Source organism: Delphinapterus leucas, chromosome X, assembly GCF_059928025.1.
Source record: "Delphinapterus leucas isolate spDelLeu-1000000601 "Yukka" chromosome X, BTC_Dleu_Yukka2, whole genome shotgun sequence".
Lineage (NCBI taxonomy): Eukaryota > Metazoa > Chordata > Mammalia > Artiodactyla > Monodontidae > Delphinapterus > Delphinapterus leucas.
In genome coordinates, this window is record NC_143150.1 from 11,898,108 (window position 1) to 11,924,724 (window position 26,617).

A 26,617-nucleotide genomic window follows, 5' to 3' on the forward strand; every position below is an offset into this window, starting at 1 on the left:
TTTTTGTAGCGGTATGCTTTGTTTCCCTTCTCTTTATCTTTTGTGTATCTACTGTAGGTTTTTGTTTTGTGGTTACCATGAGGCTAAAGACAAAAATTTGTAGATATAATAGTCTATTTTAAACTGATAAAAACATAGCTTCAAATACACACAAAAATTCCACCCTTACCCTACCCCAGCATTTTACGTTTTTAATGTCACAATTTACATCTGTTTATATTGTGTATCTGTGACAAATTATCATAGCTATTGTTATGTTTAATACTTTTGTGCCTTAATCTTTATACTACAGTTAAGTGGTTAATATACTACCATATTACAGTTTTAGAGTATTCTGGATTTGACTATATATTTATCTTTACTGATCTGTCTTATACTTTCATATGTTTTCATGTTAGTAATTAGCATCATTTCATTTCAGCTTGAAGAAATCAAGCATTTCTTGTAAGGCAGGTCTATTGGTGATAAACTCTCTCAGCTTTGTGTGGAAAAGCCTATCTCTCCTTCATTCCTAAAGGAGAGCTTGCTTTGGTTTCAGTGTTTTTCTTTCAGCATTTTGAATGTATCATCCCACTCTCTCTTGGTCTGTAATATTTCTGCTGAGAAATCTGCTGATAGCCTTATGGGGCACTGCATTGTATGCTTGATTTTTTTTTTTTTTTGCTTTTAAAATTCCCTCTTTGTCTTTGATTTTAGACAGGTTTATTATGTGTCTTGGAGAAGGTATTTTTGTGTTGAATCTTTTTGGGAACCTATGAGATTTATAAACTTGGATTTCCAAATCTCTTCCCATATTTGGGAAGTTTTCAGCCATTACTTCTTTAAGTAAATTTTCTGCCCCTTTCTCCCTCACTTCTTCTTCTGGGAATCCAATAATGCTTAGATTGATTCACTTGCTGGCATACCATAATTCATGTAGGATTTCTTCACTCTCTTTACTTCTTTTTTTATTTGCTCTTCTCTGAATGCAGAATTTCAAATGACCTGTCTTCAACTTCAGAGATTTTTTTCTTCTGCTTGATCAAGTCTGCTGATGATGCTCTCTGTTGCATTTTTCATTTCATTCATTGTATTCTCCAGCTCAATAATTTCTGTTTTGCTTCTTCTAAAATTATTTCTACTTCTCTGCTAAACTTCTTGTTTTGGTCATGTATCGTATTCTTGATTTTTGTTGGATCATCTTTATGTGTTTTCTTGTAGCTCACTGAGCTTCGCTAAAACAACTACTTTGAATTCTTTATTGGCAAATCACAGATCTCCATTTTTTTGTGGTTGATTACTAGAAAATTATTGTTTCTTTGGTGTTGTCACGTCTACTTGATTTCTCATCAAGTAAATGGAGATGTATTGCATCTTGATGTATTGCACTACTGTCTTCACATTTGAAGAAGCGGTCACCTCCTCCAATCTCTACTGACTGCTTTGCAGAGAGAAATAGCTTCTTTTAGTCCTTCAAGAGATTCTGAGACTTTGTTAGACCTTCTTTATGGATACACCAGTTCCACACTTCTTGTTCCCTCTTATTGGGGGTCAGGGAAGGAAATTCCTAAAATTGTATGCCTTCTCTCAATCTTGTAAAGTCAGGCTGAGTGCTGACAGCCTCCTATTTGCTTTTCCTAGGGTGATGCTAATGTTCAAGTTTGTGTGCTTTCTTTAAATCCTGCAGAGTCAGGCCAGCTTTCTGTGTAAGCTCACTAGACATATGCAAAAGCTTGCACTCAAAGTCTTCAAGGGCATTCATGGGAGGCAGCCATGGTGTGGGGGTGTCTGTGAGTGAGATGTGCAGAGCATTGGGGGCTCCTGTGTGCCCACTGGTGGGATCTACAAGTGAGTCATCCTCTGTGACTTGTGGGCAGGCTTTCTGATAAATTCGGCAAAGCTCTTAGTAGGATCCACAACCCTATGATGCTTGGAGAGCATCTCCCTCTTGAAGAGCCCTGGTTACTGTTCTCCCAGCCCTTCCACACCCTCCAGTTGTGCAGCACATCTCTTTATTCTGGATAGAGTGAAAAAGAAATGAGCCTCTTTAGTAGCATCATGCACAGCAGGGGAAGCTGTTTATTCACTCATAAGCTCTCAATCTCCCTTGTGGCAGAAATTGCAGGTTGAGAAGTTCACTCTTGGAATTAAAGATGGTAGAAATTCCTATTCTGCCATTATGCTGATGTTACTCAAGGACTTGGAAGTTTCAAGTTAAGTCTTGGTAATGGTGCTTCTTGAGTAGAAAAATATTGTCTTTTAAGGTTATAAATGACCCTCTGGTAGATATCAGAATAAAAGCCTATGAGCTCCTTTGCTCAGGACTCCATGTATCTAATAGATTATTGCATTTGTCATCACTTTGGGGTTGTCCTCCAAAAGAACTGAAAGGAGACATTCAGAAGCTGCCCTATTTCAGATATCTCCTATGCCTAGCCTATCCTTCTATCATTTTTATCTTAATAAAACTTATGAGAAGAAACAATAGATGTCCATAAACTTCATTTTGGCCATTCCTCAAACCTGCTCTGGTCTTCTTTAACCAGAGCCTAAGGTATCATTACATGGAAAATGCTGGAGCTGCTAAGAATGTAGTGACAGTAATCTTAAAATCTTATAGCAAATTTCTATGATATATTATATCCAAAAAGCAATCACTAAACAGCATCATAGAATGAGATCTTATTAAATTATGGCTATATATTTAGACAGATATATAGGAAAAATAAGTAGAAAAATATATGCCAGCTTGTTCACAGGTCTCATCTCCAGAAGTGAAATTATGTTTATTTCCCCTCTTTGTAGTTTTATACATTTGCTACACTTAGAACAATTAATATTTATTACTTTGATAATCAGAAAAAAATGCTGTTTCACAAATACAATTAAATAATAAACAATGAGTGCTTAAAGTTAATTTATTTCCTATAGTAATTCTTAATTAGCCCACTTTTTTTAGCAATATGCTTGAAAAATCTCACTGGACCTGATGAGAATAATAAAATCCTGTGGGGGAGGAGAAGAACTGATTCATTTCTATTTTTAATAATGGTATCATGGATAATTTCTAATTTCTGATTATGAAACTAACATGAGTTGAATTTATCTAGGTATACCATTCATGTATGAGTTTCAATACATAAAATTGAAGTTCTCATTTTAAACACATGAATAATTCAGATTAAAATAATTCAGGACAGTTCATTTAAATCCTTAAGATTAAGCCTCTTAATTTAAATGAAGAAAATATATTATTTCCATTAAAATATTGTCTACTTGGAAAATGCAGCATAGTTCCTACAATGGGAAAAATAATAGACTGATGACCTGGATCTGCTAAATATCTCACTGTGAATTGGACAAGTCAAATTTATCTCTATATCCTACATGTGAATATGACCAGAAGTTTATATAGATAATACACGTTTCTACAGAACAGCTTTCTAAAATACATCACCATTTCAAAGTTTATTCCCTGAGCAGGACATATTTTCCTTATGTATGCAATGAGGAAGTTGTAAAAAATGACCTATGACTACTCTTTAACAGGGCAACTATCACCCTACACACCACACACCAGCTCCATGAAGGAAACCACATGAACATAAAGTTACCCCTGTCTTATACAGGTTTCAAAATACTTACTTAAGAACATACTTATCCCCATGAAGGAATGCCCTTCACCAATCTGATCCAATGACCATATTGAAATGTCCCTGCAATTTTAAAGCAGATTGGTCTTACCCACTGGAATAGCTCCTGCTCCACAGAGACTGCAATTCCCTTTAAATAATTCCTGTAAAGAATCTCCTGCCATTTGCAATCACACCAACACTTGAAAGGGTTCCTCAGGCACCATATCCTTAAGGGGCCTTCTATACATCTGGATGTACTAATTCACATCATCCTCTTATATTTTAGTTTTATAGGAAAATGTATACAGAAGCCTCATTTGCAAGTAAAGGATTACATTCTGTTGTTTATGAGAAGTGTCTAAAGGCTGTTCCATTTACCACTTTACACAATGTTATCAAAATATGCTATGTTCAGTGTTGATTTCTGCAAAGCAAAACTAACTGAAATCCACAAAAATACAGTTCAAGTAACTTAAATTGCATTAAAATTCCTTTTTACATCTAGGTGAACAGCATCATCATTAATTCTATAATTGTGACACTAATAAAATGAGCTTTTTCCCATTTAAATTGTTCCCCAGAACAAGAGGCCAATGCTTCTGAGTATATTTTATTAATTATTTCAAAAATTAAATTAGAATGTCTAACATTGCATCTCACAGTCATATTATCATTTAGTGAATCCATTATGATTAATATCACCACTATGACTATCAGGGGAACTAATAAATGACTATTTCTTTAGCATTTTACCAATGAAATCTAAAATGTACAGTCTTATCCCTTTTGCATGTGAGTTTTCTCTTTAGCTCATTCCAATAAATGAAGTCTTTCATCTACCATTGTTTGACACACAGTCTAATTTGGGTAATATGTTTCTATTTCTTTATCACACAACTCTTACTACCTCATTATGTCTTAAACTATATCATCAAATGTAATCAACTTATTAAGAGAGTTAAATGTTATTATAATGGTAAATAGTTATTGTACTATTGGATGCTTTTCTAATGGTTAAGTAAAACATTTCTTGATTGCTAAACATTAATTAGAGTAGGCATATAAATTCTCTTAGCCTAATAATTTCAAAGTTCCTATAATGATATGCCCCTTCTTGCTTAAGTCTGAGGAGCACAACAGTGATGATAGCTTTGAGGGTAGGGATACCAGTTCTAAGATGTCAGGGCTTTTGGAACCCTTCCTCAGCTTCCCACAGAAACCGCTGTCATTTGGGGCCTGGAGCCTGGGCCATGACCTCGGTTTAAGTGTGTATTGAATGCTGCTTCACTGAGAAGAAAGCCTGCACAAGGCTGAGGTTCCTCCCCCATAGACGTCCTACCCATCTATCAAGGACTTGGATGTATAATACTACTGCAGGTGACTGAATGATTAGAACTGGTAATTTAATCTATGACATTTACTACATATCAAGTGCTACATATCACTGAAGATACAGCAGTGCTCAGAACAAACAAACTCACTCTACTTCTGGATTTTAAATTGCAGTGATGGGGGGGTGGGCATAAAAACGATGAGCACAATCACAAGTGAATTTATAAAATGTTATACAATGCTAAGAATGTTAATGGTAGGATCTCAGTGGTGGCTAGATGGGTGTTCATTCTAAATTCCTTTCAGTTATGCTATATGTTTGAAAATGATCACAGTGAAATGTTAGAAAAAGTAAAGCCAGTTAAGGAGTTTACAGAGTGGTATGTATCCGTGATATTTTGGATAGGGCAGTCAGTGAAGCATTTATGAGGAGCTTACATTTGAGCAGAGACCTGCCTCATATAATGGATGAGTCCAAATAGAAATCTGGGGGAAAAGCTCTCCAGAAGGATGGAACAGCACATTGACAGGGCCTTAAGATCAGAAATGACTTGCTGTGTTCTAGGAGCTGCAAGAAAGCCAACAGGACTTAGAAGAGTAGTAGTGGATGACCTCAGTGTTAGGTAGCAACCTGATCACACAGGGCCTTGTGGCCATGGCTAAAGACTTTGCACTTTATTTAAAGTATCATGGGTAGTATTACAATGTTTTCATATAAACGGATAGTGAGCATGTGTGAACGTTTTATTAACTTCATTAATAAGGGAAAAAATTAGAAAGAAGAGCTGGTTCAAAGATTGATGAATAAGGATTTATATAGACAGACAGAAAAGAAATGCATAAGTAAGCCTGCTAAGTTAGTATATGGTTATGTATCTTTCTACAGGAAAGTAAAATCATAAGTTTTGGGTTAACTTTTCCAGTGGGCTTTCCAGTAAACTTATCATTTTCTACAGGTTAACCTTGAACCTTTCAGAGCTCTAAATTGATTTCGTCATTAATAGCTGCTGACGATTATTAACCAAATAAACTCTGACAATAAGGATACACTCCGATGAAAATGTGTGTCAAATGAGAATGAAGCAAGCCTCCTAGAACATGCTTCAGCATGATACTGACATATCAAACAATTAACATTTTGTGATTTTCCAAGTTTGGAATAAAACTTTCATTCACAAAAGACACTGGAGGAAGTGGAATGTTGATATTACATGACTTCCATTTAAAAGGATTTCCCTTTATGTTGTGTGGAGAAGAGACTGCAAAATGCAACGATCACAGTAGGATGACCACTTAGAAGCAAGCCCATTACATCTTCTGATGAGAGTCAATGGGGACTTGGACTAAGACAGGGTCAGTGCAGATGGAAAAAAATACAGGAATTCATAATATAATCTTGTTGTTGAGTTTTCAGGAATTGCTGATATGAGCTTTTATCAACATATGCCCTTTTAAGACTATGACCATTATTAGTGGCTTCCAAGGTTTATCAATGTGGGGAAGGAGGCCAGCTCTGACGTACCTCCCTTCCCTGATTTGTTCAGAATCTTTACTGGTAATTTATCTCCCTATTTATGTGATATCAAAATCAGCACCCAATTTTATCTATTACATAGTTGAAGCTCTCAGAGGTAATGAAAAGTAATGTCTTTTCCCACCCAATAATGTTGAGAAACAGGCCTTAATCATATCACTCCAACAATTCTCTCTTCAACAGCATCACATTTCCTTCTCTTCTGGATCAATATCATCAGATACAAATATACGATTTAAAACATCTTCACTAAAAACTTTTCTTGGCTCCTCTTCCTTGTTCATCTTCATGCCCATTTCTAGGAGGACAGCAAAACTCCTAGAAAAATTTGTCTGTACTCTCTTTCTATTTCTTCTAAAACCAAAATAAAGCTTATACTCCTACCACTCCAATAAAACTGTTCTTGTCAAGGTCACAGATAAATAAATTGAATTAAATTGAATCGAAACCACTATTTATTTTCGAGGCCTCATCTCATGTAGTTTCTTCTTCATGTAGTTTCCAGAATGTCACACACTTAGATTTCTTCCTACGTCTCTGACCACTCCTTTTTGGTCTCCTTTTCAGTTCTTCTTTATGTCCCAGACTTCTAAAAGGTAGAGTGTGTTCCAGTGCCCTTGAAGAATTTACCTACACTCATACCTTTGCTGTTCTTCTTGTCTCTTGGCTTAAGTGTCATCTATATGCTGACTGCAAGATTTACATCTCAAACCTAGATCCCTCCCCTGAACTTGATTTTTTTTAATTAATTTATTTTATTTTTGGCTGCATTGGGTCTTCGTTGCCACACGCAGGCTTTCTCTAGTTGCGGTGAGCAGGGACTACTCTTTGTTGCGGTGGCTTCTCATTGCAGAGCACGGGCTCTAGGAGCATGGCCTTCAGTAGTTGTAGCACACGGGCTCAGTAGTTGTGGCTCACGGGCTCTAGAGTACAGGCTCGGTAGTTGTGGTGCACAGTCTTAGTTGCTCTGCGGCATGTGGGATCTTCCCAGACCAGGGCTCGAACCCATGTCCCCTGCATTGGCAGGCAGATTCTTAACCACTGCACCCCCAGGGAAGTCCTGAACTTTAGACTTATATACCCAAAACTTAGTTGACAGCACAACTGGAATGTCTAATAGTGAGAATAAATAATAGTAATGATAGTAATAACAATAATAAAAACTAATGCTTATATGGTGTTTATTATTTTCTAGACCTCATTTTAAGCACTTTTTCATATATTAACTTACTTAATCTTTAAAACAACCCTATGAAGTATGTGGTAATATCATCCCCATTCTAAGAAGAGAAAATAGGGACACAGACATATCAATCAATTTTTTCTAGATAACATGGTTGCTGAATGGTGGAAAGAGAATTTAAATTCAGATAGTTTGGCTCCAGAATTTGTTTACTTAACCATATACCATCACTGCCAGTAATTAATAGACATCTCAAACTTATCATGTACCAAACTGAGTTCCTGTTCCGCATCACCTCCATCACCAAATTTGTTCTTCCAGAGTTTTCTCCATGTCAGGAAATGGTAACTCCAGTTGCTGAGGGCAAAAATATTGGAGTCATCCTTAATTCCCCAACATATCATGCAACCCACAACTGGTACATCAGTAAATCCTATTGTATCTAACTTCAAAATATATCCAGAATCTGACACCTTCTCCACAATCTCCACTGTTACTATGTTAATCCGAAACATCATTATCTTTCACCTGGAACACTATAATAGTGTCCTCATTGGGCCCCTTGCTTCCATATTTGCCTCCCCTGCTTCAAACTCTGCAGTGGACTCCCATCTCACAGTAAAAGCTAGAGTTCTTATAATGGTCTATAAGGTTCTGCATGAGCTTCCCCTATGTCTTTTTTTGTGTGTGTGTGGTACGCGGGCCTCTCACTGTTGTGGCCTCTCCCGTTGCGGAGCACAGGCTCCGGACGTGCAGGCTCAGCGGCCATGGCTCACGGGCCCAGCCGCTCCGCGGCATGTGGGATCTTCCCGGACCGGGGCACGAACACGCGTCCCCTGTATCAGCAGGCGGACTCTCAACCACTGTGCCACCAGGGAAGCCCCTCCCCTATGTCTTTTGGCTTCACCTCATACTACTCCTGTTCACTCATTCTGATCCACCCATACTGGCCTCCTAGCTCTTCCTAGAAAACATCAGGCTTCCTCCTGCTTCAGGGCCGCTATAATTGCTGTTCCATCTGCCTAGGATGCTCTTCTTCAGATATCTGCATGGTTCACTCCTTCACTTCCTTTAGACCTCTACTCAAATGTCACTTTATTAGTGAGGTTTCCTTGGCCACCATATCTAACTTAAACCATACCCACCTACTACACAATCCTTCCTACATGCCTATATCCTCTTATTAGAATGTAGCTTCTATGAGATTAGAAATTTCTGTTTATTTTCTTTGCTGCTATAAGCTCAATGTCTAGAATAGTACTTGTACATTGTTGGCACTCAATAAATATTTATTGAAAAAATAAATGAATTAAGCCCAATAACTAATTTTAACAGTGGGATACCAGCACAAAAACAGATAAGGTAGGTTTTCCCTTGGTTAAGTGGTAACTGGTACATCTAAGAGATCTCCTTTCCCCAGATTCTTCTGATTGCAGCCTCATAAATTACATTGCTATACACACTCACTAACCTGGGACTAAATTCATGAGGCAGATTGACGTCTCCTACAGGCTAGATTTGACCTACATAGAGCTAACTGGAATATCAAGCATAGATATTCAAAAGTTTTGCTAAACTTTGTTAATAGTGACTTTCCCAGGCAATATTCCTGTAGATCCTAAACTGGAATATCAGAGGCCTCAAATACTTGTCAGTGAGCTGCTTGTACTCTGCTGTCATCTTTTTAAACTCACAGTTGACCAGTAGATAAGGCACACTAAGGAAGAAGTTTCTTTCTTCCACAGTCTCTAAACATGTGAATTGTAAAGAGATTAACTGGAGGGAAAAACCCTCATTAAACCTTAATCATTAATATTGAGTACTGATAAAAAAAAAAAAGGAACTAAAAAATCCATCCTTTCGATCTCTTAATTCTAAGAAGAGATTTCCAGCTGAAACCCTTTCTGGCACTTGAGCTGAATGTTTAGGGGAATTTTCATTGAACTCCCTCAAAGACAGAGCTTCTATGTAAAGTATGAATAGTCTTTGCACACATCTTCATAAGTCTCTTGCTTAATAGTACTTATCTTAATGGAGGCATTCAAATATTACATTCACCTCCAACATCAGTGAAATTCAGTTAAACTTTTAAAATAAATATATGTCATAGAGCACCTAGTTTAGGTAGCAGCTGGCATGAAAGAAAATCTGTTGCAGTTTTAAGACGAGTGCCTCTAAGCATTTTATAGAAATCTCTTTATTAAGGCACTCCATTGCCCTACTATTTGAGCTGGCATTTTGGTCTTACCTTCAGGACGCAGAACTGACCCAAAAACCATTTCATGATTATCAGACAGTGGCTTCTGTAAAACAGTAAATGAGGTATTTTCTTCTCTGCTCCAGAGTTATTAGCCTTATATGGCTCAAGTACAGCAGTAACTGCTGATCCAGCTAGTAAAGTATGAAGGGAAATGAAGCCTGTGGTCTCTGGGAGATTCTGATTCTTCCGTTACCTGCCATTAGCAAAAGTAAGTTTTATTAAGCCTAGATCTGTTTAGTCAATTGGAGACTAATGGTGGGCTATAGCGTTGCTTCTAAGCAGTGCTTAGACTGGTTATTGATTTCAAAGTAAGTGGTGAGAACCAAGAGAAAATTGTACTCCATTAACTTTTATCTCTCTCTCTACATGACCTTGGATAGACTGGACATATTTTTTAGGCATGTATAGATTTTCAATATCCTAACACAAGAGGTCCTAACCCAAACACAAAAGAACAAAATGAGGCCCAGAGATCTTAATTGACACACCCAGTTAGTAGATACACAGCTGTGATAGAACCTAGATCTCTAGACTCCAGCCTAGTCTTCTTTCTAGTAGTCAATTTACTAAAAATGTATTGAACACCAGTGATGTACCAGGCATTGTGTTAGACATGTAGAGGAATACAAAAATGACCATCATGTTTCCTGCCTTCTAGATGCTTCTAAAAGCAAAATGTGTCCCAATCATACAATCTTACTCAGAGATTACATTAAATATCCAGGTTGAATGTTATACAAAGAAGAGAGGCTGAGTTTCTATCAAAGTGCTTCTAGGAGTTCAAATTCAAAGCTTCCTACCCCAGCTCCCACATAGAAATGAATGAGTTTTTATTTTTAAAAAAATGACATAACTGGATTTAAAATAAATAAATAAATCTCTGTACCACAAATGGAACAGAAATATAGAGTGGGTATATTAGCTTCCTAGGGCTGCCATAACAAAGTATGACAAACTGGCTGGCTTAAAACAATAGGTGTCCGTTTCCTCACAGCTTTGGAGGTTAGAAGTCAAGATCAAGAGCTTGGCAGAGTGCTTCCTTCTAAAGGCCTCTCTTCTGGGCTTGTTAATAGCCACCATCTTCCTGTCTTCACATGGTCTTCCCTAGGTGCCTGTATCTTTCCTTTTCTGTTTACAAGAATGCCGGGCATAATGGATTAAGCCCCAACCATATTACCTCATTTTACCTTAATTACCTCTTTTAAAGGCAGTATCTCCACATACAGTCATGTTCCGAGGTACTGGGGGTTAGGACTTCAACATATGAATTTACAGAAAACACAATTCAGACCCGTAACAATGGGTAAGTGGGGCTGACACCACAGAACAGGAAGTAGAGAGAGACTCATTTGACTTCCCTGAGGTAAAAAGAAACATCCTACAGATCAGAACTATCTCATTACATGAAGCTGGATCTGATTAGGTCTCTTGCTCCAAGAAAGGAGGATATAAAAAACTATACCCGGTACCCAACAAAGAGCACAGGTTCTGTTTGTACTGAAAGGAATAATTAAGTTTTAGACAATAACAAGGGACACAGGAGGTGGGGATTTAATCATTTGTTGAACATTCTAAGATCTTTGTCTTGCATTGTAGGAGGCTAGGGATACGGAATAACTTTGGAATTTGGTAGAAAAATTATATAAGTTAAAAATTTAAAGATAACTACCAGAAATATAGATGTATAAGCTATAGTTTCTAAAGCAGAACAAAAATAAAAGTAAAGAAAAAAAAGCTTTATCCTTCAACATAAATCAAGAAAGTTGGAAAAGTCAAATAAAATGTATGATAAGCAGAAAACAGAAAATAAAAAGATGTAAATAATTCCAAATATACAATATAATGATAATGAATTTTGATTAAATTCATCTATTTGATAAGAAAGATAATTATATTAGAATCTAAAAATCCAGCTATTTACTGCTTATGAGAAATGCACTTAAAAGCAAAACAGGAAACAAGAGAAAGATTGAAATAATTAGTGATATAAAAAGATATGCCAGGAAAATACTAACCAAATCAGGCTGGTATACCAATGTTAATACCAGAATATATTGAATTTAAAGTATAAAACATTGATAAATATAAGTAAGTACACGTCAACATGATAAAAATCATAATCCACCGAAATTGAACTTGTAGGAACTGGACAATGTAGCCTGAAAATATATGAAGCAAAATTTGATGAAAACACAAAAAGAAATCAATAGGGTCGATTTTTAAAATAATTTTCTCTTCAAAACTGAAAAATACAAAAATCAAATGACAAAAATTATTTGAACAATTCCATTATTATGCTTGATTGAATTTGTGTGTGTGTTTGTGTGTGTGTGTAGAAAGAGACAGAGAGGGGAAGAGAGAAAGGGGGAAGAAGGAGAGAGAATTTTTACCTGCACACAATGAACATTTACAAAAATTAACTATGTACTAGGTCAGGGGTCTGTAAACTTTTTCTGCAAAGAGCCGCCAGATATCTAGTAAATATTTAAGGCTTTGTGAGTTTTAAGGTCTCTTTCACAAGTGTTCAACTCTGCCATGGTAGTACAAAATCAGTCATAGATAACACCTAAATGAACAAACATGGCTGTGTGCCAAAAAAACTTTATTTAAAAAAAAACAAGTAGCCGGATGAATTTACTCTACAGGTCTTAATTTGTCAACTTAACCCTTATTTCAGGTCATAAAGAAAATTTCAATAAATTTTTAATAATTGATGTTTTACAGACTTCATTGCCACAAAAAAATAACTAAAGTAGAAAACAGAAATTAAAAGACTATTTTAAAAGTTTGGCAAGTAGAAAACTTGCTCTCACCTCACTCATATATTAGAAAAAAACCATGATACTGGAATTTACAAAATATTTAGAATTGAATAACAGAATTCTACACATAAAAATATATGGATCTCTGCTTTCACTTATGATATGGAAGGATTCAAAGTTGTTTTGAAAAGATCAATAAACTTGATATATCCCTAATAAAATTAGAATCAGAAGAAGAGAAAATACAAATTTCCAATGTCAGGAAAGAAAGAGGGGAGGAGCACTACAGATCCTATTGACAGTAAAATGATATTAAAGGAATATAAATCCAACTTTATGCCAATAAATTTGAAAACAGATTAAATGAACAAATTACTTGGAAGACCCAACTTATAAAAACTTACATGAGAAGGAACTGAGACATACATAGATATAGATGTGGATATAGATATAAAGACAGAGATATATAATCTCACATATGTTAAAAATTGAATTTGTAAATAAACAACATATGTGTAATTTTTAAAAACACCCCCTCTACACACACACACACACACACACGCACCCACAAACAGGCTCTGATGTCTTCACTGGTGAATTTTATCAAACATTAAAAAAAAATAATACCAAATTTATACAAAGTGTTTCAAAAAAGAGGAAAGCAAAATATTTCTCAACTCATTTTACAAGATCAGCATATCCCTAATTTCAAAATCTATCAGGAATATTACTAGAAAACAAAACTATAGATCAATATCCCTCATGAACATCGGCACAAACACAGCCACAGGATACAAAGCAGTATCAGCAAAGGGAAAAGTCATATGGGGCAAAGTCCAGAGGAAACCAGGAACAACATTCTGAGAATCCTCTTCTACTAAAATCACACAGAATGTGCTTAATTCCCACAGCAAGTCTGAAATAAAATCTGTGAAATGTTGTCTACCAGGAAATTTCATTAGAGACTCAATTTCAAGGGTATTTACTGGGGGGTTGATCTTCTAGCCACCATTTGTCTAGCACATACATTCCAGACTCCAAAAAGGAAAGCAGATGTTCAGCAATAACCACATTGGTTGTACAAACAATTCAAGCGCAGTGAACCACCCTTACCAGTTGGAGTGGAGAGAGACCTCCCAAAATCCATGTTCCCAAACACCAGTCAAAGGCAAACCATGCAAGCAAGCCTTTACAGTGATAGCAGTCTCTGACTACAGTGTTAACTCTTTTTTGAATAATGACCAAGTGAGATATATCCAAGGAACAAGAAGGTGGTTTATTTGATTAAAAATCAACTAATGTTGATTACCAATGTAATTTACCATGTTAACAAAATAAATTTTAAAAAAGAACATATGATCATTTAGATAGATTCAGTAAAAGTATTTGACAAAATTCAATACTCAATAATAGAAAAAACTTTTAATAAGCTGGACATAGATGGAAACTTCCTCATCCCCAGAAAAAGCATGTATAAACACCTATGGATAACATCACACTTAACTGTGAAATATTGAACATTTTTCCAAAAGGCTTCCAAAAAAGAAATGGATTTACTGGAGGTCCTAGACGGTGAAATATAGCAAGAATATTAAATAAAGGGTCTACATTTGGGAATAGAAGAGGTAAAGCTCTATTAGCAGACAACATGGTGGTTTACATGGAAAATTCTGAGTTATCTATAAAGCAACTAGTAAAATGAACAAGTGAATTAACAAAATTTACAGAACACAAAGTCAATATTAAAAATGCAGTTGTTAATCTACTAGCAGCCAAAGTTACAAAATAAACTTTAAAATACCATTTCTAGTAGCTTTCAAAAGCAGAAAATACTAAAGAATAACTTGAATGAAAAATTTGCAGGCTCTCTACAAACACTGAGGGAGGTGACATCAGCAAGATGGTGGAATAGGAGATCGTCTACTCATATCCCCCCTCAGCAACAATAATTTGGCAGCCATCAGTGGACAAAAGTGCCTTTATGGGTTTGGGATTCAGGTAGGAGATTGTGAAACCTGGTGGAGTTCAAGGTCAAGGAGGGCCGTTTTGAGAAGGCAGACTCATTACCAGGTGGCAGGCTCATTGACTATGGTCCTAGAAACAGCTTTGTCCCACTATGGACTTGGCTACAGCCTCATCTGGCCTTGATCCTGCCACCAGTACCATCTGCCAAGGGACCTAGGAGGAATCATGTATGTCTTTGCCACAAGTAACAGGCCTCCTGAACTCATTTCAAAAGCAGATCCTGAAATGGCCCTGTAAGTTGGCACCAGGCCCTCTCAGCCATAGTTGGGAGCAGTTCCATCAACCCAGGTACCTGGCAGGATACATGTTCCCCTATGCTCCAAAAGATAAATTCACCAAACTTAGTATGACTGCAAATCCTGAAGTAGCCCTATGATTTGGCTCCAGGCCAGCTCTGGTGCAATCCAGGGGAAATCTCGTCTGCCCAGGAACCCAGCAGGATGCACAACAGCCCATGGCCCCAAAGAGAGTCCTAAAGACCTCAGTCTCCATTGAAAACTCTGAAGAAGCCCTGTATTGGCAGGAGGCATCACATTTACTGATTTTAAACTATATTTCAAAGCCATAGAAATCAAAACAATATGGCACTGGCATAAAAACAGACACATAGACCAAAGACACAGAATAGAAACCCCAGAAATAAACCCATACATATACAATCATATATAGTCAACTAATTGCCATTGACAAGGATACCAAGAATATACAATGGGGAAAGGATAGTTCTTCAATACGTGGTACTGGCTGTGAAGACTGAATATACGTATGCATAAGAATGAAACTGAACCCTTGTCCTACACCATATACAAAAATCAACTTAAAATGGATTATGTAAGACCTGAAACCATAAAACTCCCAGGAAAAAAATAGGGAAAAACCTCTTTGGCATGGGTCTTGGCAACGATTTTTTAAATATGACATCAAAAGCACAGGCAACAAAAACAAAAATAAATAAGTGGGACTACATGAAACTAAAAAGTCTCTGTGCAGCAAAGGAAACAACCAGTAAAATAAAGGGCAACCTATGGAATGGGAGAAAATATTTGCAAACCATATATATGATAAGAAGTTAATATCCAGAAAATATCAGGAACTCATACAACTCAATAGCAAAAATAATACTATTACTACCACTAATAATAATAAACAATATTTTTAAATGATGAAGAGGCTAAATAGAAAATTTTCAAAAGAAAACATACAAATGGCCAACAGGTACATGAAAACATGCTCAAAATCATTAATCATCAGGGAAATGCAAATGAAAACAAGGAGATATTACCTCACACCTGTTAGAATGGCTATTATCAAAAAGACAAGACATAACAAGTATTGCCCAAGGGTATGGAGAAAAGGGATCCCTTGTACATTGTTGGTGTGAATGTAAGTTTGTATAGCCATATGAAAAACAGTATGGAGGGTCCTCAAAAAATTAAAAATAGAACAGCAATCCCACTTATGGGTATATACCCAAAGGAAATGAAACCAGTATGTCAAAGAGATATTTGCACCCCCATATGTATTGCAGCATTATTCACAATAGCCAAGATATGGAAACAACCTAAATGTCCATCAAGGGATGAATGGATAATAAAAACTATATATATATTTATATGTTGTATTTGTCTATATAAATAAATATAGATAATATTTTTATTTTTTACAGAATTTTTTTATTTTATATTTTTATTGAATGAAAGATTCTTTAAATTCTATGGAGCACTACAATTTTCAAAAGTTTCACACACATGATTTCATATACTCCCATAATAACCCTTTTTCTATCCCCTACCCCTGTATTGCCCCTCCCACCTTCCCTCTTCCCACAGGTAACCACTAGTTTGTTCTCTGAGAGTCTGCTTCTTTTTTTTGTTTTATTCACTAGTTTGTTGTAGTTTTTAGATTCTACATATAAGTGATATAATACAGTATTTGTCTTTCTCTGTCTGACTTATTTCACTTAGCATAATGCACTCCAATTCCATCCATGTTACAGCAAATGGCAATATTTCATAATTTTTTATGGCTGAGTAGTATTCTGTGTGTGTGTGTGTGTGTGTGTGTGTGTACACATACCACAGCTTCTCCATCAATCTGTTGATGGACACTTAGATTATTTTCATGTCTTGGCAATTGTAAATAATGTTGCTATGAAACCTGGGGTGCATGTATCTTGTACCTGACAACCATTCAGCCACAAGACAGAAATGAGCTCAAGTGGAAAAGAGAAGAATTAACCAGACAAATTCATCCAAGATCATCCAAACCCTAAAAGTGATGTGTATTAACAAAGGTTTACTTTTTATACCATTATTTTATGAGGTAGCTTGTTGCACAGCATCACTGTGTCAATAGACAACTGACACAGAAATTGGTATCAAAGTGATATATTGGCACTATTTATAAAACTTACAATAAGAAGCTGTCAGTGAAAACAGCAGAGTTATGAACTCTGAAAATCACCTCCTCCATAAAAGCTACAAAAATGCTGACACCATTATCAAAATCAATGTTTTCACTACTATGTAATTTAACCAAAGGCTCGTAGCGATTGAGAGTATTTATTGAGAAAAAAACAACTAAATCAGGGAATTAACAGTTAGCTTTTTGCGTTATAACTTTCTGTATTCACACTGCCTCTGCTCCAACTCCATGATATTCATGAAAAATAGCAGTCCACAATCACAATGAAAATGAGTGTCCTAGCAGTCACTGGAGAGAACAGAACAGAATTAGAGATCTGTTATGGACTGAAGGAATTAAAACTTGTACACTAGAAAATATCTACCTATCACAAAAGAAAGCAGTAACGGGAGAATAAAAGAACAGAAATGAAATTACATACAAAAAACAAACAGCAGTTATGGCAGACTAAATCCTACCTTATCAGTGATTGTGTTAAATGTAAATAGATTAAACACACCAATTAAAAGGCAGAAGTTGGAAGAAATAATTTTCAAAAACCCATAATTGAATCACTTACTGTCCAAAAGACACGTATTAAATCCAAAGAAACAAAGTTGAGTTGAATGTAGAAGTGAAAATATACACAATGTAAAAAATGACTAAAAAAGAGCTGGAATATATATACCAATGTCAGACAAAATAGACTCTAGAGAAAAATTGTTACTGAAGATAAAAATGGACATTTTATAATGATATAAGGGTCAATCCATGAAGAAGACATAAGGATTAAAATATATATGCACCAAAAGAAAGCCTGATCATAGATAAAGCAAAAACTGACAGAATTGGAGAAATAGACAACACAACAACAGTAGTTAGATATCAATGTCCTTTATAAATGCTGTCCCCCAAATCCTCAACAAAATGCTAGCAAACCAAGTATATAAAATGATTATATACTATGACCAAGTGGGATTCATCCCAGGAAGGAAAAGGTAGCTAAACATATGAAAAATCAAAGAATAAAGTAAAAAATATATATATCATCTCAATAAGGCAGAAAAAAAAACATTTGGTAAAGCTAAACACCCCTTCCTAATAAAAATATTCAACAAACTAGGGATAGAAGGGAGCTTCCTCAACATGATTAAAGGCATCTATGAAATCTCACAGCTAACTTCAATCATATTTACTGACAAAATCCTGAAAAATGTCCCCCTAAGATTAGAAACAAAGCAAGGATGTTTGCTCTTTCCACTTCTATTCAACATTGTAATAGAAGTTCTAAGCAGGACAAATAGGCAAGAAAAAGAAATAAAAAGCATCCAGATTTTCTAAAAAATTAAAATTTTCTCTATTTGCATATAGATCATGCATACAGAAAATTCTAAGAAGCCTGGAAAGAAACCATTATAGCTATTAAGTTCAGCAAGGTTTCAGCGTATAAGATCAATGCACAAAAATCAGTTGTACTGGTATACATCAGCAGTGAGCAACCTAAAATGAAAATAAGAAAACAATTCTATATACAATAGCATCAAAAAGATAAAACACTTAGGAATAAATTTAACAAAAGTCTAAGACTTATACACTGAAAACTACAAAATATGTTGAAATAAATTACACACCTAAATAAATGGAAATAAATCCTGTGTTCATGGATTCAAAAAGTAATCATTAAGACGGCAATACTTCAAAAATTGATGTATAGATTCATTGCAACCCCTATCAAAATTTCAGCTATCTTTTTAGCAGAAATTGATACGCTGATCCTAAAATTCTTATGGAAAGGCAAAGAAGCAAGAAAAAGGAAAAGAAAGTTGGAAGGGACACTTTCCTAGTTCAAAACTTACTCTAAAGCTACAGTAATCAAGACTGTGTGTTATTGTCATAAATATAGTCATATAGATCAATGGAATAAAATTGAGAGTCCAGAAATAAACCTATACCAATTTATGGTCAATTGATTTTCAAGAAGAGTGGCAAGTTAATTCGATGAAAAGAGCATAGTCTCTTCAATAAATGTTTTGAGACAACAGGATATCCCATGCAAATTTATTAATTTGGACCAGCTTACCAAACAGCTTACAGAAAAAAAAAGACACACACACACACACACACACACACACCCCTCTGGATATTAAGGAAAAGCCCTATTATCCTTGACTACTTCCCCTGCACCTTTTCCATCCAGATAGCTCACAAATATTTGGCCCAGGAAAACCTTTCTTCATTCAAAGATGTGCTCAAAAAACACCAGGCCCAAATCTGTAAAATGGATACTATGAGAAATAAAAAGGAATGGAACAGAGAAAAATTAATATCACATGAAGAATACTCACTGTTAAAGGTTGTCACAGATTCACCAACTTCTATGTTCCATATTGGCTTCTGAGGTTATTCGGACCAACTCCTCCAATGAAACAATTCTGGACGGAGGGAACATGAATAGTATTAAAACCTGGTAGGCTAGCTGAGCCTCCGTAGCTCTGGGGTTAGAACAGTGTTCTCGTAATAACTGGTAGGCTGGGAAGGAACTATCAGCCTCATATGAAGAGAGACTGTAAAGGAGGCCCAGAGCCTGCCTAAGCAAAAGAATTTAATAGCAGACTCTCTCCAGATGGATTTGAGATCTCATAGGACTATATCTTCATGGTAAGGGTAAAACAAAAGTAAACCCATTCCCATCTCCAATCTCAAGGAACTTCAGCAAAGGTTGTCTTGGTACTGAGCAGAGCAAGGAGTGAAACAGCAAGAATATGTATCCCTGATAAATCATAGCTGTAGTCTGGCTGTCACATATGTTTGTAGTTCAGTTCCACATTGCTTGAGTACTACAGGAAACCTCAAGATAGGAATTGGGGAGTGGGGGGCAGTTATCGCAGATTATCAGTGATCCCAGGCACACAGCAGAAGCAGGCTTCATACTAAACCTTTCACATTTGGGATTTTACTATTTGTTTCCTGAATAAGAGTGGACTTCAATTTTAATATCTTTTTCATACTTTGTGTGAGCTTGGTATCAAAGTTCTGCTAGCCTCATAAAATAAACTTAGGATGTTTCCTCTTTTTTTATTTTTTAGAATTCTTCATATAAATTGGAATGCTCTATTTGGAAAAAAAAATGCAGGTCTAGTGTTTTATCTGTTAGACCAGTTTTAATTAATTCTTCATTTCCTTTAATGTTTATGACTATTAGATTATATATTTCTTCTTGTATCACTCTTAGTAAGTTATATATTTATAAATCTGTCCATTTGATCTAATTTTTCAAATTTTTGGTATAAAGTGTTTAGTATATTCTCTTATTAGCTTCTTTTTTTTTTTTTTTTTTTGCGGTACGCAGGCCTCTCACTGTTGTGGCCTCTCCCGTTGCAGAGCAACAGGCTCCGGATGCGCAGGCTCAGCGGCCATGGCTCATGGGCCCAGCCGCTCCGCGGCACGTGGGATCTTCCTGGACCGGGGCACGAACCCGTGTCCCCTGCATCAGCAGGTGGACTCTCAACCACTGCGCCACCAGGGAAGCTCTCTTATTATCTTCTTAATCTATATTGTATCCATAGTTATGTACCCCTTTTAATTCTTAATCTTATTTGTGCTTTCTTTCTTCTTTTCCTTAATTCATCTTGCCTGGGGTTTGTCTATTTCATTATTTTTTTCAAAGAATGAAACTTTGGCTTTATTGATTCTATTTCATTTTATTAATTTCCACTGCATCATTATTATCACTTCACCTTAGTTTTTCAGAATTGATTGTGTTGTTTCTTTTTTAATTCTTAAGGTAGATACCTAGCACATTAATTTCCAAGTTTTTCTTCTTTTCTAGTATAAACATTTAAGCCTATAAATTCTTATTGAAACACCACTTTTGTTGCTAATCACAAGTTTAATCCCTAATATTTTCAAAATCATTAAGTTCTAATTATTCCATTATGATAATCCATGAATTGTTGAGAAGTATGCATTTATGTTGATTTTGTTATCAAATTCCAACTTAATTGTACTTTGATTTCCACTAGTTTTCAATCACAATCTTTTTACTAGTTGTCTAAATCTCCTCCCAAGACTTTAGTCACATCAATCGCTCTATCATCTTGAGGAACACTCTCCTGGAGCCTACTGACCTGCAAGAATCTTGACAGACTGCCCTCTATGTCAGGTTCAAACCTGTCATCCCAAGATCTCCCTTCACTGTTCTAGGGATTTCATTTATCTCTCCTGCACTGTGCCTCCTATTTTCTGCATCCCACATCTTCCTCTTTCTTGGTTTAATTCTTTCTTTTGGTGGAGAAAAATCTCCAGTAGCTTCCTGAGAAAAGCACACAGGAGGTTAACTATTTGAGAGTTCATATGTCTGAGAGTATGTTTTACATATATATTTAATTAGTTTATATATGTCCAGAATCATTTTCCTTACAAATTTTTAAAGTATCATTCCATTGCTTTCTGTTTTATATTGATGATGTTGAAAATTCTTAAGCCATTCTGATTTTATTTTTAATCCTCTGGAAATCTGTACAATTTTCTCTTTGTTCCCAGTGTTCTGAAATTTCACACTGATGTATCTTGGCATGAGTCTATTTTCATCTATTTTTGTGGGTGCTAGTCTTTTAATATATAAATGAACACCTTTAAGTTCTACAGATTTTTCTTGAATTATTTTGCTGACATTTCCCCCCCCCTCCATTTTATGTATTTTCTTCTTTCTAGAACTCATATAATTAAAATATTTGAGAAAATTTTCTAGGAGAAGAAAAGATAGCTACACTGATTCTGAGCTTCAACATTCTCCCCAGCTATAGAAAAATGAACATATGTGTACAGAGCTTTGGGATTAAAGATGAATAAATCATTGCCCCTGCCTTCAATGAGTTCCCAGTCCAAAGGGAGACAAGTAAAAATGATGTAGAAAAAGGGTATTTAAAGTGCTATGGGAAGCCACAAAAAGGACAGAGTAACTGTGACAGGAAACTTGGTTGGGGCAGTTGAAGACTAGGAAGTCTCAGAATGTGCTTCTACTGTGTCACATCTGAGCATAAGCAAGAAGAATGGAGCTTAATCTTTGTGAAGCCACAGACCTTTGGGGGGATGTAATGAAATCTATGACACTTCTTCCAATAAAAATACATGTAACACACATACACACACATGTATATTTTGCTTCCTAACTCAGAATGTGCAGTGTTAAGAGCTCTTGGTATAGAAGGATGTGTAGACAAGAAGAGGAAGAAAGTCCATACAGAGGAAACAGAATGTCAAAATCCTGCCTGCAGACATGAAAATCCTGTACATTATTGGAGTGGAGGAAACTGTAACATAATTGAGTATGATTGGAGCATAAGCTGTAAAGAGAGTCAGGCATGTCATAAGATGAAAACAGAAGATACATAAGAAGATAAACACGGATAAAGCATGAAGTACCTCAAATGTCAGTCAGGTACTCTGTTTACTCAGAGACTATACCATGATTGAGAGAGCTTACACAGGGCATGTCAATCCTCTCCTAACTGCTAAAAAATATAACTGGAAGAGCTAGTGCCCAGTGGAATACTAATTGATATTCCATGAGTGTGGAGTTTCACTGGCATTCACTGTAGGTGTTGAGTGTGCACTACTCACTTCTCAAGCTTACAGCTTTATGAGAGAAAAAAATGTTAGAATGAAATCAAAAGCCCCTGAATATCAATTATTTTACGCCTTAATAATGTACAGCAGAATGTCAGTCTTCAATAAACTGTAATGGTTCTCAACACTAGCAGCAAATTAGACTTACCTGGGGAAATTTCAAAAACCATACCATGCCTGAGGTCCACCCCAAACTAAATAAATTAGAATATGTTGGGTGTAGCCTGGGCCTCTGAATTTTTTGAAGCTCTCCAGATAACTTTAATGTGCAACTGGAATGGAGAACTACTATGTTAAGAAAAACACCCCACAAAAGCAAATTCCTACCTACTAGTCTAGTCTTAATTCTTTCTTTTATTTTTTTAACATCTTTATTGGAGTATAATTGCATTACAATGGACTGTTAGTTTCTACTTTATAACAAAGTGAATCAGTTATACATATACATATAAACCCATATCTCTTCCCTCTTGTGTCTCCCTCCCTCCCACCCTCCCTATCCCACCCCTCTAGGTGGTCACAAGGCACTGAGCTGATCTCCCTGTGCTATGCAGCTGCTTCCCACTAGCTATCTATTTTACATTTGGTAGTGTATATATGTCCATGCCACTCTCTCACTTTGTCCCAGCTTACCCTTCCCCCTCCCGGTGTCCTCAAGTCCATTCTCTACTAGGTCTGCGTCTTTGTTCCCGTCTTGCCCCTAGGTTCTTCATGACTTTTTTTTTTTTTTTTTAGATTCCATATATATGTGTTAGCATACGGTATTTGTTTTTTTATTTCTGACTTACTTCACTCTGTATGACAGACTCTAGGTCCATCCACCTCTCTACAAATAACTCAATTTCGTTTTTTTTTAATGGCTGAGTAATATTCCGTTGTATATATGTGCCACATCTTCTTTATCCATTCATCTGTCAATGGACACTTAGGTTGCTTCCATGTCCTGGATACTCTAAACAGAGCTGCAATGAACATTGTGGTACATAACTCTTTTTGAATTATGCTTTTCTCAGGGTATATGCCCAGTAGTGGGATTGCTGGGTCATATGGTAGTTCTATTTGTAGTTTTTTAAGGAACCTCCATACTGTTTTCCATAGTAGCTGTATCAATTTACATTCCCACCAACAGTGCAAGAGGGTTCCCTTTTCTCCACACCCTCTCCAGCATTTATTGTTTGTAGATCTTTTGATGATGGCCATTCTGACTGGAGTGAGGTGATACCTCATTGTAGTATTGATTTGCATTTCTCTAATGATTAATGATGTTGAGCATTCTTTCATGTGTTTGTTGGCAATCGGTACATCCTCTTTGGAGAAATGTCTATTTAGGTCTTCTGCCCATTTTTCGATTGGGTTGTTTGTTTTTTTGATACTGAGCTGCATGAGCTACTTGTAAATTTTGGAGATTAATCCTTTGTCAGTTGCTTCATTTGCAAATATTTTCTCCTATTCTGAGGGTTGTCCTTTTGTCTTGTTTACGGTTTCCTTTGCTGTGCAAAAGCTTTTAAGTTTCATTAGGTCCCATTTGTTTATTTTTGTTTTTATTTCCATTTCTCTAGGAGACGGGTCAAAAAGGACCTTGCTGTGATTTATGTCATAGAGTGTTCTGCCTATGTTTTCCTCTAAGAGTTTGATAGTTTCTGGCCTTACATTTAGGTCTTTAATCCATCTGGAGTTTATTTTTGTGTATGGTGTTAGGGAGTGTTCTAATTTCATTCTTTTACATGTAGCTGTCCCGTTTTCCCAGCACCACTTATTGAAGAGGCTGTCTTTTCTTCATTGTATATTGTTGCCTACTTTATCAAAAATAAAGTGACCATATGTGCGTGGGTTTATCTCTGGGCTTTCTATCCTGTTCCATTGATCTATTTTTCTGTTTTTGTGCCAGTACCATACTGTCTTGATTACTGTAGCTTTGTAGTATAGTTTGAAGTCAGGGAGCCTGATTCCTCCAGCTCCATTTTTCTTTCTCAAGATTGCTTTGGCTATTCGGGGTCTTTTGTGTTTCCATACAAATTGTGGAATTTTTTCTTCTAGTTCTGTGAAAAATGCCAGTGGTAGTTTGATAGGAATTGCATTGAATATGTAGATTGCTTTGGGTAGTAGAGTCATTTTCACAATGTTAATTCTTCCAATCCAAGAACATGGTATATCTCTCCATCTATTTGTATTATCTTTAATTTCTTTCACCAGTGTCTTATAATTTTCTGCATACAGGTCTTTTGTCTCCTTAGGTAGGTGTATTCCTAGGTATTTTATTCTTTTTGTTACAATGGTAAATGGGAGTGTTTCCTTAATTTCTCTTTCAGATTTATCATCATTAGTGTATAGTAATGCCAGAGATTTCCGTGCATTAATTTTGTATCCTGCTACTTTACCAAATTCATTGATTAGCTCTAGTAGTTTTCTGGTAGCATCTTTAGGATTCTCTATGTAGAGTATCATGTCATCTGCAAACAGTGACAGCTTTACTTCTTTTCTGATTTGGATTCTTTTATTTTTCTTCTCTGATTGCTGTGGCTAAAACTTCCAAAACTATGTTGAATAAGAGTGGTGAGAGTGGGCAACCTTGTCTTGTTCCTGCTCTTAGTGGAAATGGTTTCAGTTTTTCACCATTAAGGACGATGTTGGCTGTGGGTTTGTCATATATGGCCTTTATTATGTTGAGGTAAGTTCCCTCTATGCATACTTTCTGGAGGGTCTTTATCATAAATGGGGGTTGAATTTTGTCAAAAGCTTTCTTAGTCTTAATTCTATTACAGTGTTTCCATGCAGCATTATACAACTCAAAAATAATGTTTAAAAAAAATTTAAGTATATGTTTGGCCATTTGAATTCCTTTGCTAAGCTACCAAGAATGTCACATTAGGGACTATAGGGGTCTTGAAGGGAGTCTGAACAGTATGCTTGGGGATCAATATCAGGACCTGCAGGCAGCCAGTCTCTGCTGGAAATGTTCACAGTGGGCTTTTTCACATTTTACAGTTTCATCTCCTTAGTGTGCTGCCTGAGGCTATGGCTCTCTTCATAGCTTACAGATCTGTCTGGCAAAAAGGCTACATGCATCAACAGTTTTTCCTAAGGGTCTTGTGATTAATTGGATGGGCTTTTAGTTGGACAGTTTCTGAGGAAAAGGTTTTTCCTATTTTGGCTAGGAAGCCACAAGGATTAGTTGTGCTAAAATATTTAACATTACCAGAGCTAATAAGCCATCCATTGCCTTAAACAAAATATACAGTATCAAATATTTTCATTTTAACTATACTTAAACACTTTATGGGTTTGCAATCAATTATTTCTTATATTCTGTATTCTGTTGAACCTGAACATAGAACTGCAAGAAGAGGGTCATGCAATGATTTATATAACAAATATTTATAGACCTTACTATGTATCAAGAAGTGTGCTAAGTGATGAGATTAGAAGACAGCATGTATCCACCCTCAAGGTGCTCTCATTCTACTGTAATGGTATAATAACTCCATATTGAGTCATAAAAGTTCCACAAGAGAGGTACATCAAAAAGCAAACAAACAAACGGTGAATCCATGAGATGTCATACTTATAGCTGAGAGAGGTTAGAGCCAGGTCTTCAAGGGACATAAATGCCAGGATAGAAAGTTTAGAAAAAACTCTCTAGACAAAAGGGGAGGTTTTGTTTTTGTTGTTTCTTTGCATTGTTTTTTGTTTTTTTTTGGTTTTTGCATAGAAAAATGATAAAGTCCAAGGCTCAGGAAGGTTATAAGGTTAACTGCAATATAGAGAATGGACTGAAGATTGGCAAGAGAAGAAGCAAAGTGAGTTATGGATTTTATTAAATAGTTTAAGTAAGAGGTGATGTTGAGCAAAGGAAATGGAAGTAAGGACTGAAAGAAG

General features: G+C 36.0%; 1 long non-coding RNA gene across 1 annotated transcript in view; it reads right to left on the reverse strand.

Annotated features, from left to right (window-relative positions):
* LOC111164552 (uncharacterized) overlaps positions 1 to 26,617 on the reverse strand; it is a 172,295-nt gene that overhangs the window by 80,740 nt on the left and 64,938 nt on the right. Inside the window, exon 2 of the long non-coding RNA XR_002642112.2 lies at positions 19,459 to 19,545. This is a non-coding gene — a long non-coding RNA (uncharacterized LOC111164552). The remainder of the gene's footprint in view (positions 1 to 19,458; positions 19,546 to 26,617) is intronic.